Genomic DNA, 14987 nt, shown 5'->3' with positions numbered 1-14987 from the left:
AGTTCAGTTCCTTTAGTTGTTTTTGTTCTACATTCTTTATTTCATGACACCTGTTAACCAGCAGTGTTTCTAGTCACTTTTTTATTGCTGTTCCTTTGGTTACAGAGAATAACCTTTAGTTCAAAAAAGTAGTAGGGGTTGGCAGAGCAGGGAGATAGAGGGCAGTTTTATGTGGTGCCTGTCTTCTGAATAGCACTGTGTGGTAAATGTGTCTGTACCCAGGTACCTGGGTCCAAGAGAAATGATTTCATAATTTCTTTTAGGTTTTCACTCCCTTCTTTCATTCTTTGCCTGATTTTTGCTTTTGCTTTATTTTAATTACTATTTCACTTACTAAAAAGGTCCACATTCTAAAATTAGCTTTTGTAACTAGGATGGCTTCACCTAACCAAATTTATCTGGAATCTCACATCAAGTGTAAAGAGAGGTCAGCAAATTTTCTCTCAATAATAAGGCACTTCAGTATGGATTTCCCATCCATACTGAAGGAAACTGAACTTGTGAATGTGGATTCTCTTTGCTCAAAATTAGCAATATGCCCACTTTATCAAATTGACCCATAGTTCCTGCAGGCCGGCATAGGACATTTAACACAAATTAATCTGACAAAACACAAAAGGGTTCTGGTACTTTTAAATCACAGTATCCTTTCTTTTTCACATTTATCTCACTCTATTATTACTGCAAATAAACTGGATTCTTATGTTCATCATCCTTTATGACTTTATATCCACATGCTTAGATTTGGACTCCTGTAACAACACTTTAGAGTTTGCCTCTTCTCATATATTTTCGTAACAGTCAGGAATAACCGGAAACTTTTCCCAAAGGTTGACAAAAGTTAGCAGATTTACAGCTCATTTTACACAAGTCTTTAATTTTCCTGCCTAATGAAAAATATTCCATTTCCTTGTCAAGCTTTAAAGTTGACACAAATAAACTATACAATGTTCCCCATTGATCTGCTGGTCAGTGTTGCTCTCTGAATGATAAATCCTACTAGTGCCAATGGTAATCTTATGATGTATTACACTAATATCTTGGTAAGAATATATTCATCCAGAATACTGCTCCTCACCCAAGCAAATCAGAATTTCCACAACTTTGTGGTGAGAAATTATGTATTTGGCAAGAGCAGGGCTCACTTGAGATGCATTAGGAACTGAGACAAAAATGCTCATTATCAAATCATTTGGTCTTATTTATGTGAGAGAGAATCCCACCTGACTTCTGCAAACAAAAGCAGAATGTCATCTTAGGGAAGTGATTATATTTCACTATTACAAGCATCTCTGCTGGTTTTGGCTGGGGTAGAGTTAATTTTCTTCACAGTAGCTAGTATGGGGCTATGTTTTGGATTTGTGCCGAAAACTGTTGATAATACAGGGATGTTTTCGTTACTGCTGAGCAGTGCTTACACAGAGTCAAGGCCTTTTCTGCCTCTCACCCCACCCCACCAGCGAGTAGGCTGGGGGTGCACAAGTAGTTGGGAGGGGAACACAGCTGGGACAGCTGACCCCAACTGACCAAAGGGATATTCCACACCATACGACATCATGCTCAGCATACAAAGCTGGGGGAAGAAGAAGGAAGGGGGGATGTTCAGAGTGATGGTGTTTGTCTTCCCAAGTAACGGTTATGCGTGATGGAGCCCTGCTTTCCTGGAGATGGCTGAACCCCTGCCTGCCCATGGGAAGTAGGGAATGAATTCCTTGTTTTGCTCTGCTTGCGTGAGTGGCTTTTGCTTTACCTATTAAACTGTCTTTATCTCAACCTATGAGTTTTCTCACTTTTACTCTTCCGATCCTCTCCCCCATCCTCCTGCAGAGGAGTGAGCAAGCGGCTGTGTGGGGCTTAGTTACCGGCTGGGGTTAAACCACCACAGTCCTTTTTGGTGCCCAACGTGGGGCTCGAAGGGTTTGAGATAATGACAGGTTTGACTGGAATGTGCTAGATTGAATTTATAGCTGTTATTGCTGTTTAGCTATTAATCAGCAGGCTTCTGTGCTTGCCATGGGGCTTGCTTGCTTTACTGTGTATTAGAGTTTAGCGCTCATTAGTGGCTGCTTTTTGCTTTCGCTGCTTGCTGTACTGCCGTACTGCTGTACTGCTTATCATCTTACTCTGCTGTGCCTGGGAACATTTTGATAACAGCAGTGGCGATGCGCCTGGGCTGGCAGATGGCCAGGGCATCGCTGCTGTTTCTGTGCTGCTGTACTGGAGAGGCTGGAACTCCAGTGTGAACTCGAGTCAAAGGGACTGTGACCTGTGGATGAGTCCACATGGGAGCAGGACACTCCGAAGTGTCTGTGGCTGTGGATAAGTCCACATCAGAGCAGGTACATCTCGAAGTGTCTGTGGCTGTGGTTATGTCTGTGCCACAGCGGGTATACCTCTGAAGGGACTGTAGTCCAAGAGGTGCTGGAGCTGGAGAAGGTACACCTTGAACCATCTGTGGCTGTGGATAAGTCCATGCTGCAGCAGGTACAACTTGAAGCAACAGTGGCTGTGCATGAGGTCATGCTGGAGCACCTCAAAGCATGTGGCCATGGATAAGCCCATGACAGAGCAGGTACACTCCTGAAGGGACTGCAGCCATGGGTAAGGCCATGTTGGAGCAGGTATATCTCTGAAGACATTGTGGCCCATGGAGAAGGCCACGCTGGAACAGGTGCACCTCAAAGCGACTGTGGCTGTGGATATGTCTATGCCACAGCAGGTATACCTCTGGAGAGACTGTGGCTCATAGATAAGGCTCCACTTAGAGCAGGTACATCCCTAAGGGACTGCAGTCTGTGGATAAATCCAAGCCGGAGCAGGGGCAAGGGGAGGAGTTCATTGCAATGTTAAACTTGATGGTCTGGTCCAAAGGGACCAAGGGTGGAGCTTGTAATGGAAATACCTTCAAATTGTTGTAACCCGGGATTTGAGTTGCATGTTATGGGAATTACTATAGCAGGAACCCCTTGTTGCTAGCCAGGCTAGGGGCAAGGGGAGGAGTTCATTGCAGTGTTAAACCCAATGGTCTGGTCCAAAGGGACCAGGGGTGGAGATTGTAATGGAAATATCTTTAAATTGTTGTAACCCATTATTTGAGTTGCATGTTATAGGAATTACTATAGCAGGAACCACATGAACCTACGGAGGACAAGCCTTACAGGAAACAGTACAAGTGCAGCGGTGACCCGACCTGAGCTGGCTTTGATGCCCAGTAACTCCATGCAACACATCACCTCTCCTGTCCTGAGTGACCACCATAACAGATGGAGCCCAAAGTCATGGGATAAATGAACTCAATGGACATTTTGTGGACATTTCTGGACATTTTAAAGACATTTTATAGGGATGGTCCATAGACTAAGGGAATGATACCCGTGTGTTATATCAAAAGATGGGAAGAGGGGTGGTGGTTAATGAGGATGTATTGGATAGTGCGGAACCTGAGCATGACATAAATGGTATGGAATAAGGGGTGGAGAATGTGCTAGTTTTGGCTGGGATAGAGTTAATTTTCTTCACAGTAGCTAGTATGGGGCTATGTTTTGGATTTGTGCTGAAAACAGCATTGGTAATACAGGGATGTTTTCGTTACTGCTGAGCAGTGCTTACACAGAGTCAAGGCCTTTTCTGCCTCTCACACCACCCCACCAGTGAGTAGGCTGGGGGTGCACAAGTAGTTGGGAGGGGAACACAGCTGGGACAGCTGACCCCAACTGACCAAAGGGATATTCCACACCATATGACGTCATGCTCAGCATATAAAGCTGGGGGAAGAAGAAGGAAAGAGGGATGTTCGGAGTGATGGCGTTTGTCTTCCCAAGTAACGGTTACGCGTGATGGAGCCCTGCTTTCCTGGAGATGGCTGAACCCCTGCCTGCCCATGGGAAGTAGGGAATGAATTCCTTGTTTTGCTCTGCTTGCGTGAGTGGCTTTTGCTTTACCTATTAAACTGTCTTTATCTCAACCTATGAGTTTTCTCACTTTTACTCTTCCGATTCTCTCCCCCACCCCCTGCAGGGGAGTGAGTGAGCGGCTGTGTGGGGTTTAGTTGCCGGCTGGGGTTAAACCACAACAGCATCTTTTTCTCTTTCTGCAATCTTGTGTCAATGTTTATTCCCTGTGGTGTAATACTAATGGAGTTGTTTAATTTTCCTTGCTCCACATTTTGCCACTGTTTTGTCCTGGCTATGTGTTAGCATATATTTCCTTAGGACGGTCTTTGTTCCAGCCTGGAAATACAAAGCAGGAAATTATTTCAGAACATGGGTTTAAATACTGATTTATCATGAATGCAAAGCACATAAATTAATCTTTCATTCTTTGTTTAAGTCCAAAACCTCTGCCCCAGCAATCCTGAGGGGGTCTGGATGAAGAGTCCAGCTGTGCTGTTTCTACATCTATACTCACTCAGTCCTCTTTTACTTAAACTAGAAAAGTCTTATCCCTACTCTTTATTCTATGACAAATAATTGAGCATATACCTATCACTAGCCTTGAACTGTTTAACTCCAGTATTTATATTGATACAAACATGATAGAATATAGGTAAGTATAAGCTGAAAAAGCTGTCTGAGAAACAGGATAGATTAGTTTGCGTTAAGCTACTACTATTCTCTGAACGAACTACTCTATGCTACAGTGATCACTCTGTCCTAAACCCTCAGCAGCAAGCACATGGAATAAATATTAGGAACTTGATTCTTTTCCTAAGGTGCACAAAATAGGATCTACTGCAGTATAGACATACTTACAGTCATGTTTAAATTGTCCACCTGTGTTTTATTTCAGTAATACTACATCTTTGCCAACTCTGGAGTTAATAAAAATGAAAGTAGGGCCAGATTTGGTTGACTGTTAAAGCAATAGTGATAGTTTGCTCACTTGTTTGTGCAGCTGATTGGTGTGTCAATGCAGTTATGGCAATCTTGTGGGAAAATTTTAGCTAGAAATGTTCCTGTTGTTGTTTGAGAACTGATCAAAGCTCTACATGTTCGTGACTTACTTAATGAACAATGGACTAATGGAAATATGCAGATAGGGGCTCTGAATGTTGTTGTGTTGTGGTAAAAATATAGAGGAAGCAGAGCAAGATGAAAATAGCCTACAATCCTAGAGGGATATTGGATGTAATTATGTACAGTGTATTAAACCATTGTCTTATAACTTCGTCTGTTCTTCAAGGGAAAGAAATGTTAAACAAAAGTGCCTAGTGAATGCTCATCAAGCTTGAAAACACATTGCAGGGATTTTTGAATCTTTCGGTTATTTTCAGTGGAAAACATATTTCACTTTATACTGTTAAAGATGGCAATAGGTAGGGTATCATTTTACTGCCTGAAAGGAGTTGCACTTCATAGCAAGTTTCTGGTTTGGAGTTTGCATTGTGGGTGCCTTGGGCTGGTTATCAAAAATCCACATGTGAAGCTTTCACTGACTTCTGCTTAAGAAACTGAGGTACCGCCTATTCAGTGAAGCCTTTATGGGAACCTGCTTTGTGCAGCGGATGTGAGAATGGCTAGGAAGGATCTCTCTGCTGCTCAGGGTGAGATCCTGTTGGGCTCAGCAAGGACAGGGGAATACATTTTGGGCACCTCCTACCTTGCAGACTCCTCAGAGGTGTATTGTGGAATCCAGCCTCAACTGTACCATTTTAAAAGGCTTCCTTTCAGCTCAGTCTTCTCTCATTTCAATAGTGATGGCATGCTCAGGAAGATAAGAGAAGGGCGTTGTGCTTTGATACAGCACTAAATAATATGCCTTAAACATGATTTAATATGAAACTCAGTGGCCCAGTCCAAAACTCCTAACCTGCTCTGTGCTTAAGATCATCAATCAGTCTCTAAAGTTCACCATTTTCACATCTCCCACATTTTGGATATGAGCTTTATCTCCAGGAAATAACACTAGAAACCATTCTTCTCCTATTTCCTCCAGCCCAAAATTGTAAAGTTTGAACTGAGGAAAACAAAAAGGGAGGAGAATTCATAACCCCTGTAGCATGAATTGAATCAGGAAAATGATGACTTTATTTTTCTGTTCCAGCCTCGGTCTATTTTCAGTCCTGCCTGGATAGCCTGAGAAAGCTGAGGTCAGAAAACCAGGTACTGAGTAGCCAAGCAGGACATATATTTTTATTCATCCTTACCTGTCATTTCTCTTTAGGTGGTAGTTTCCAAACTTTTCATACCATGGGTTCCCAGGCTGCTCTCTTGATTGGTAGCGTTCCTTGTAAGGCAGATACGTTATCCATAAACTTTCTATTACAGTTTTCATCAACAGTTTACACTGGTGAGCTGTCTGTGTGCTACATAATTATCACCAGTGTTCTCTCATTCTTTCCTTGGCCCCCTGGTCCACTTGAAAATACAGATCTGCTTTCTTTCATTTCAGACTGCAAGGTTCTTGGGGCAGAGGCCACTTTTTCCTTCTGTGTTTGTACTCACAGAAGCTTTCTGGTACTGCAAACAAATAAAGGAGGATCAGGTGCACTATTTTAGGCTGTGAATCCTATTGAATTTGAACAGCACATATAATTCTAACAATTAACTATTGTAACAAGTGGTTCTAGATGAGAAGAAAGCACATATGTTTTTCATGTCAAGTGCTAGCTATGTCTAGAGGGGGAAGAAACGATACTGAAGGCATGACATTGAAGATATGACACCCATATGAATTCTATAATAAAGACTGCTCCTACTAATGGTACTGTAATAGCACTCGTAAGCCCATGTTATCATCCAGGATCACTTTCTTCAAGGCCTTCAGTCCTACAAGAGAAGCAGGTGACAAATAAGGACCAGTGACACAAAACCAGTGTCACTTCCCCCCAAAAAAAAAGTTTCCCTGTGTTATCAACATTTTTAAAATCATGATTCTCATAAATATTTTGGGGGCAAGGGAAAGGAAAGTCTAGTGACTTTCACTACATCATTGTAGTGATGTTGCTATATGTAAAGACCAAATTCTGCTTTCTAAAAGCCCTTTTAACCTGCTTAATTTCAGAGATAAAGCTTGAAAACATGACTTGGATAGGTGAAAACATCAGCATTTTTGCAGTTCTTATTTGTTTTCTGGGTTGGTTGAAAACCAACCTCAGGAAGCTCTGTGGAACCAAAGTCCCCTGTTTTGGTGTTCTTGGTATCAGCAAACTTGACTCCCTGTCAAGCAGGAATAAAGCCAGCCTGCAGCATGCCTCATCCAGCACCATTAGAAATGGGGATCCATGGCAGACTGCAAAGTAATTGGACAGACACTTCTTAACAATGTTCTCATCCCCTGCCAAGTCCTCCTAAGGTTGTCTTTTTATATGAGTAAATCCCAGGGTACATTTCTGGAAATTAGCCCTCTGAAAATGACGTCTTTAAATTGCAGTGCTCCTGAGACTGTTTTTCTGCCTGCTAATACTGTTGCACTATTGTTTCTAGCTGCTACCACCTTAACTTTATTGCATTTTCCCTTCTTATTTCTGAAGAAATAATGCAGCTTCAGCCTGGAGAAGGAGCGTTCTCCACCTCTTTCCCCATTATACTCCATTTCTCTTATACTGGAACTGAGCAGTAAAGATGACATTTGTCACACACAGGAGGAACTCATTATGCTGCAGATTTGAAGCATTGATCCACTCCCCTTTCCGCTACAGATCATTGCGCTTCCTTTTGCTAGCGTGTCCCCAATGGCAACACAAATGTTTCCTGCAATGCAATTCTTTTCTGTGGTTTGTTCACTGTCACTGCTGAAAATTGCTGGGTTGCTCAGGGGAGCCCGGGCTGCTCGATTAGTTAGGATAACCATGGCTACAAGAAAATGTTAAGTGCTAATAAACCTAACTGTAGGTCTCTGCTTCAGCACTGCAGTTGGCCGGCACCTTTCAGAAGCAGTTCAGAAATTAAATGGCAAGGCAGATATTTCAGCATCAGATTCACAGAATCACAAAATTGCTGAGGTTGGAAGGGACCTCTGGAGATTACCTAGGTTAACCCCACTGCTCAAACTAGGGTCAGCTAGAGCAGGTTTGACTCTTCGTTTAGTTCCATTCATCTGGCACTATTCTAATGCAAATTTTTTATTTGTTTTCTTATTTCCCTCTGAAATGGGGGATAGATATGTTTTTCAATTAACATATGTGTGTGATGTTTAACCTGTTTTTACAACTATTGATACAAAATAAATTGTTTGAAAAGTGTTGCCTTCACGGAAATTAACGAAGAGCATATCACATCTGAATCATCATTTCTGTGTTGCTAGGCCAAATGTAGCAAATTCTAGTCCTCATTTGTGAAAAGGGCTTCTATGACCCAGATTATCCTAGTAAATTCTGTGCCTTTGCACAGAGCTCCTGTCATTGGTAGCTTACGTGTACATCAAAGTTCTCAGAGCACTACAGATATTTTTTACATAGACATATGGATAAAAGTTGTCCTATTGGAAGACATAAGAATTCACATAATCAAAGAGTGGTAAGTCCACGAAGAAATTTCTTCTTCAATGATGCATCTTGCTTAGCTGTTTCAACTTTCTGCTGAAACTATTTTTCTTGAAACGCAAGCTATTAAAATAAGATTAAAAACCATAAACAATATTCCATTTTCTTATTTTTTTAAAATAGTGGTACTTTTTCTTTTTGGTCCCTTCAAGAAAAAAATCCTCCTTGGAAAGCCATTGAAACTCAGAAATCCAGTGTAAAAAATCCTGTGCTATTAAAATAGGGCTTATAATAGTAATGTCTGAAACTACAGACAGTTTTAATAAGCTCAGTATGTGGTGACACATATTGTTCATACATTGTGCTATGTGCAGCATGAGAAGGTGGAAGGTTAGTTTTCAGTCATAACTAAGCATCAAGAGATGTTATGATCAAATGAATTATTTTTGTGTTTAACCAGATGGTCTCTATGATAGACTCTGCCATGAACTTTCAAAAAATCAGTGAACCTTTTTTACCATAATTGGAAAACACATGTTGGGTGGCTCACTTCAGTAGATAGCTTTATTAAATAGGTTTGATACATTCTAAAGTGCTCATTTTCATACCTGAGCACCAGAACGTCAATATTACTGGATTTTAACTGCTTGTTCTCCTGTCTTTTTCTTGTGAGACACTTTGTTTTATAGATACTACTGACTCAGCCTTATGGAGCTGCCTAAATAGTGTCCTACCTGTACTTTTGAAATTAAAGGACAACAACTTATGTGCTTACATATGCATATCAAGCATTTCATGTTTTTCATGTCAGATGTGCTGGAACTATCGTGCAAGTGATGTGCAATTGGTCAGCTCCTGGGCAAAAAATCTGTTGCACGTAAATTGTATTAGTTTGCTGTATATGCTCAGATCCAGTAGTTCAGGCTTTATTTAATAGGTCCAACATAGCTTCCTGTGCATGTAACATAAAATTGTTGCATGCGTATCTTTCCTTGTCCCAGAGGCATGGGCAAATGTCCAAAAATGATTAGGCCATGTACAGTGTGTAAAAATAAACACTGTTCTACACTGGAAAAAGAAGGAGAATTGGCAAGTTTGCTTTGTCCTTATAGAAAGGTTAGGCCATTTGTTCCCTTTGGACGTTGTGGTTCTTACCTCACTAAATGTAGTTCATATATATTTCCTCTATTTGTCTGGGAGCTGTGCATTACATTCGAGTTTTGACTATCATATATTCCATGTGTCTTTTTTTGTTCGTCAGTAACAAAAGTGGTCTAAAAAACCAACTAGCTCTCCATGTCAGGATATGAGGATATCACTTTCTTGGAGACAAATTTGTCTCATAAGAGTCTCTACATGTTAACATTTATTTTGCTTTTACTATGGGAAGAGAACATATTTTATTCTTTTTCCTCTCCCTTCAGTGTAAAAAAGTGGTGGCAGTCCAAGACACAGAATCCCTACCGGAAAGATGCACTTTTATAGACAGATGATGATCGTTTGTCAATAGTAATCAAAACACATAGTAGGTTTTGGCATTTAAATGGAACCAATGCTTTCAGAGTACTAAAAATAACATTAAATTATTCATTATGAATAATTGTATCTGATGAAAGCAACCCCATTTTTCTTATTTGCAAATATTTTGTGAACTGATCCATTTTTTGCTGAAATGTTTGGTACTAAGTCTTTGTCTAATAGACTGGATGAGTAATTTTCAGCCTGTACTCACTCAAACCTTGTTTGGTTCACTTCTGAACTGACCATGGAACATGGGTAGTTACTCAAATCCCACAGTCTCTTCTTCTCTTTTGTCATCAGATACCTATTTAAAACAAACAAACAAACAAAAGGAATGGGTAACAGAGAATAGAGAGGAACAAATAACAGACAGTCCTTTTCCTGCACAGCTTTCTGAGTAAACAGTTTCTGAACAGCCTAAGCATGGTTCCATATGAGCAATTTAGAACCTGAATAATAAATTGGAGAAAGTTTATTTGCAATAACTAATCACATTGAGTAACATAACTTACACATTTGGTATGTTGAGAGAGTTGGGGTTGTTTAGCCTGGAGAAGAGAAGGCTCCAGAGAGACCTTATTGTGTGGGCTTGAAAGAAAGATGAAGCAAGGCTTTTTACCAGGACCTGTAGTGATAGGACAAGAACTAACAGTTTTAAACTAAAAGAGGCTAAATTTATATTCTATAAGGAAGAAATTCTTTACTATGAGGGTGGTGAGTCACTGGAACAGGTTGCCCAGAGAAGTTGTGAGCGTCCCATCCCTAGTAGTGTTCAAGGCCAGGTTGGATGGGGCTTTGAGCAACCTGACCTAGTGAAAGATGTCCCTGCCCATGGCGGGGGGTTGGAACCAGATGCTCTTTAAAGGTCCCTTCCAACCCAAACCTTTCTGTGATTCTGTGTTTCGCCATTTGTTTTCTACTGCAAGAAGTGGTAACACATGCAAATGAATTCAATTTAAACTTCTAGGTTTAATTTTGTTACAGTAATTGATAATATATTTAACATACTCATATGATGGCAACTGATCAAGTTGTCTAATTTTAAGAAGTCTTAGCCTGTTAAATTACTTACACTAACGCACCATTTCACAGCTTTTAGCACATCCCAATTGCAAAATAAGAGGTTCAGCTTAGACCACCTCTCTTTTTCCCAGTTTTTCCAGAGATGTCCTGTGCATTAAAACATCATTAAATGCAATGCATAAAGTGATGTGGAACTGGGAGCAGGCCCCCACAACTGAGAAGTTTCTTTCCAGAGGAATGCAGTTGTCACTGGGCTTCAGAGTTAAGTTTCCTCTTTCCTGTTTTCCTTCAGTGCTAGGTATCTTACAGTACTTCATATTTAGTGGCCTCACTTCAGCAGGTAGAATGGAGAGTGCTTCAGTTCAGCCTATTTTATGAAGAGAGGATGAACAGTTTCCTGGGAGGCTGAAGATGTACTTTTGAATCTTCTCAAGCTGAAGAAGGAATTGAGCTGCCCTGGTGAAGTGCTGTAATCATTTAACTATTATACAATAAAATGGGCATTCAGGTTATTTTCTCCTTTCAAAGGGGGGTGCTTTGTACTGAATGCAATTCTGACACTGGCAGAGGGTTGCTGGCAAATTCTGAGCCCACCTTCTGAATCCAGCCTTTCGCCACACTGAGGTGTGGGATGCCTAACATGTCAATGTCACTTGGCCTTAAATATCATGCAGCCAAGCAGGCCGCAGTTCCTCTATGAATGTAGTAAACTTTAGGTGCCCAACCTAAGTGGTTTACTTAAGAAAACATAGCAGGACTCCTGGTTGGCAACGTGAGTTTTCTGAGGGCCACTCTCCTGGACATAGATGTCTGAATTATTATTTAGATAGGATTATACAAACCTGTTTTTAATCTGGTCTTGGGTTCTTAGCTGTCTTTTAGATAACATTTGATCCCATGTCCATACCAAATCTTGTATTTGTTTGCAGCAGGCTATACTCCCATATAGGCTGTCATTTTTCTCTTCCCCTTGGCTAAAACTACTTTTGTCAAAGAAGTAGCATCCTAGTTCTCAGGAGGAGCAAGCCAACCATACAAGAAGCTGCAAGGGTCTTGAGGTCTTCCTTTGAGGATGCAATGGAGCATCAAACGTTGTTGGCATAGAAGATAGTAATGAAATGCAGCTGGGAAGAGAAAGCAAACTGGAAAAAGAAAATTCTTTCAGCCCTTGGTTTTTTTCAGTATTCTGAGTAAAGAATGCACACTTAAAGATCAGAAGCAAACAGGGTAACAAAAAAACCACCTGCAAATACATATGCATGGTCATCTGTGCACCCCAAAAAGGAGTATTCAGGGAATCTAATTTTAGAAATGGAGATTAGGTGGGATAATTACCTGACGCTTCTAAGGAACTTTTGCTCTTAGCTCAGACTCAGCATGAGTGCCTTATTTGGCCTATAGAAAATGTCAGGTAATTTGAGTTAGCTTGGCTTTCAGTTGCAAAGAACCTAGCTAATTTAAAGTACTTTGCATTTGCTAAGGGCATGCAGATGGATAGTCATTACAGATTGGCTGACATAGGGTAACTTTTTACTTTGTGTTAGTTTGTGTGGCTAATCCTTTTGAGTCAGAGTTAACTGATTTTCTCTGGTTTTCACAATATAACTTTTTTATTTTTAAAGGGAGTCCAGACAGATTTGTAATATAACATTTTAGATTTTCAGTGTCTTTTTTTTTTATGCTTTGGATGCCATTTTACATAAATACCTCCATAATCTGCTTATATAAATGGGGCATTTATGAACCGCATGAATAGAAACGGCTATAAAATTTCTTGGCTTACGCACAGATTAGATCATTTAGCTTGTAATAAAAGCAAAATATTTTCAACACTACAGTTGATATTTTCTGTTTGATGGAAAATTATATCTTTCATTTAGATTTTACATCAGCAGCAGTGTATGTTAAAACTCCCTCTGACAATTATCCCTTTATATCCTAAATCTACCTACTAGAAGTACCATAACAAAGTGACACTGAATTTAGTATAACCCTTTAATAACATCTACCAAAGGAAAGGCTGTTTTACCAGGTGTTGTAACAAGAGATTGCAAAATGGCAGACAGTTAATGTAATGAAGATCTTTGCCTCCCAGGTGTTTATATATTTCCTATGACAGTAGGACAACATTAACTGAACACTGGATGCTACTGCAAGACAAATCATTACTGCTGCAGTTATCCATGCTTAGCTAGCACCTTAACTGTTGGTGCAAAGTAACTAGTTACATTCACTGGTTTTGTTTTTTTGGTTTTATAATATGCAAAGAGCCCCTTAAAGTAAAATTGTGATTTTCAGTAAAGTAAAAGCAAACAAACATCTTGAATTTAGAATAATTCCATATATTCAGAGCAGTTCAGGCAAAATTTGAGAGCAAAATAACTTTGCAGGTAGGATGTCAATCTGCCATCTTTACCTCATCAGGAAGAGCCCCCATTAGGATTGAGCAAACTTTTTCTTTTCTGTCTTCACATGTTTTCTTTTCTCTGGGTGACGAGCTCATCACTGGTCCAGAAGCTGGTAATACCAAGGAATTAGCAGCCAGCCCCTCCTCGCTGCTTTCCAGCTCTGCGGGGAGCGAGCTCAGTGGTTGCTGCTCAGCTTGCTTGCTTGCTGGCTGCTCCCCCATGCTGCTTCCCAGCAGTGAGCAGGCGGATGCGCAGCCAGCACGGAGCTAGGCACAGAGGAAAGCCTGGTGACAGGGTTTGTAAGGCTGTTTGTAAGTGAGGCTGTCCCTAGCAATCCATTTCCCACAGTCATTGCCTAAACTTCTTATTTCTGTAGCTGCCTGTGCTGAGGTTTGATGGACTGTGTTCAGTAAGCAACAGCATCCAGGGGAGCGGGCAGGCAGCCTTCCAAGACCTTCCTAGGGAGGTAGCACAGAAACCCAAAGCACTGGTTCTATTTCTCTGGAGAGAAAGGAATGACTCCTGTTGAATTTAGCGGCTCTGGATCCAGACTCTGTATTTAGTATATGCTAGAGGGATGGCAGAAGGCTGGGGGAGGCAGAGGGGGCAGTAGCTGTATCAGCTGTTCCAAGTTAATCTACCTGTAATAAGGAGCCAGCACTACTGCATACAGCACTATCGAATAAAGTGCTGCTAACACTTCCAACCTAGCCAAAATCCAAGATCTCGTATGCTTTGCTTTTTACGAGAAACTGGTAATTTCCAGTTATAAGGTAGTGAAAGTCACATTATCTTGAAACAAACTTCCAGAAATGTTTTTGCTGATCCAACTATCAACCCTCTTTTAGCATCAGCCTGTGCAATGACTCATTCATATTTCTGCCACAGTTACACAGCAGTGTGGCTCAGGCAGTGCCGAGACCTTCTTCTCTCTCTGAACTTGAAAGCAGCCTCTTGCTTTTCCACCTGAGCTGTCACTTGTCCACCCACAAATCACATTCCCTTCCAAAACAATAATTAGCAAGGTTCCTCTGTTCAGATCGTACGAGGAGCTTGCGGGTAGAACTACAGGCTCAGACATATGTCCTTTATCACTATCATATATAAAGGGCAGCGGCTTAGACCTATGAATTTAAAGCAGTATGAACTGCACCTTTATTCATTGAGGAAAATATAGACTGGCTCGTTTTTTTAATGTCTAGCTAATGTACCTACTCTAATAGTACCCAGTGACATGTTTTTAATGTTGGCATCTGCCTGTACCAAGAAAGAACTTAGCAAGCACATAAAAAAAGACATCAGGTTCTGCCAAAATTACTTCTGTAAGCTGTACCATATGGTCAAATACAAAATCTAATATTGGAAATACCAGTTGTTTCATTGCTAGCTTGAATACACTGGGGAAAATAAAATATTTACTGTGAAGGATTCATAATTTGACTTCATCTCTTCTGGTTTTATTGCAATGAATGTCAATGATACCTTTTCTGATCATTCAGCTACTCCGTAGCTCCTTGGCAGATGTAATACTCCTGCTCTCTTGCAGTTAAATTTTAACAATCAGACTTTTCCCTATCTATCACAGCCCTCAAGCAATTAATGCTATCGGAAGT

The 14987-nt window shown here is 40.7% G+C and overlaps 1 long non-coding RNA gene across 1 annotated transcript; it reads right to left on the bottom strand.

The window, feature by feature from the left end:
* Nucleotides 1-6586: 6586 nt before the first annotated feature.
* LOC143162849 (uncharacterized) lies at nucleotides 6587-13505 on the bottom strand. Its single transcript, XR_012995808.1, has 3 exons — nucleotides 13383-13505; nucleotides 10187-10247; nucleotides 6587-6767 (listed from the first exon to the last, which is right to left on the bottom strand). It is a non-coding gene; the product is annotated as an uncharacterized LOC143162849 (long non-coding RNA).
* Nucleotides 13506-14987: the final 1482 nt, after the last annotated feature.

The sequence above is a fragment of the Aptenodytes patagonicus genome, chromosome 7 (genome assembly GCF_965638725.1).
Source record: "Aptenodytes patagonicus chromosome 7, bAptPat1.pri.cur, whole genome shotgun sequence".
NCBI lineage: Eukaryota > Metazoa > Chordata > Aves > Sphenisciformes > Spheniscidae > Aptenodytes > Aptenodytes patagonicus.
Note: the sequence above shows the minus strand (reverse complement) of the source record. Positions and strands in the feature narration are given on the sequence as shown.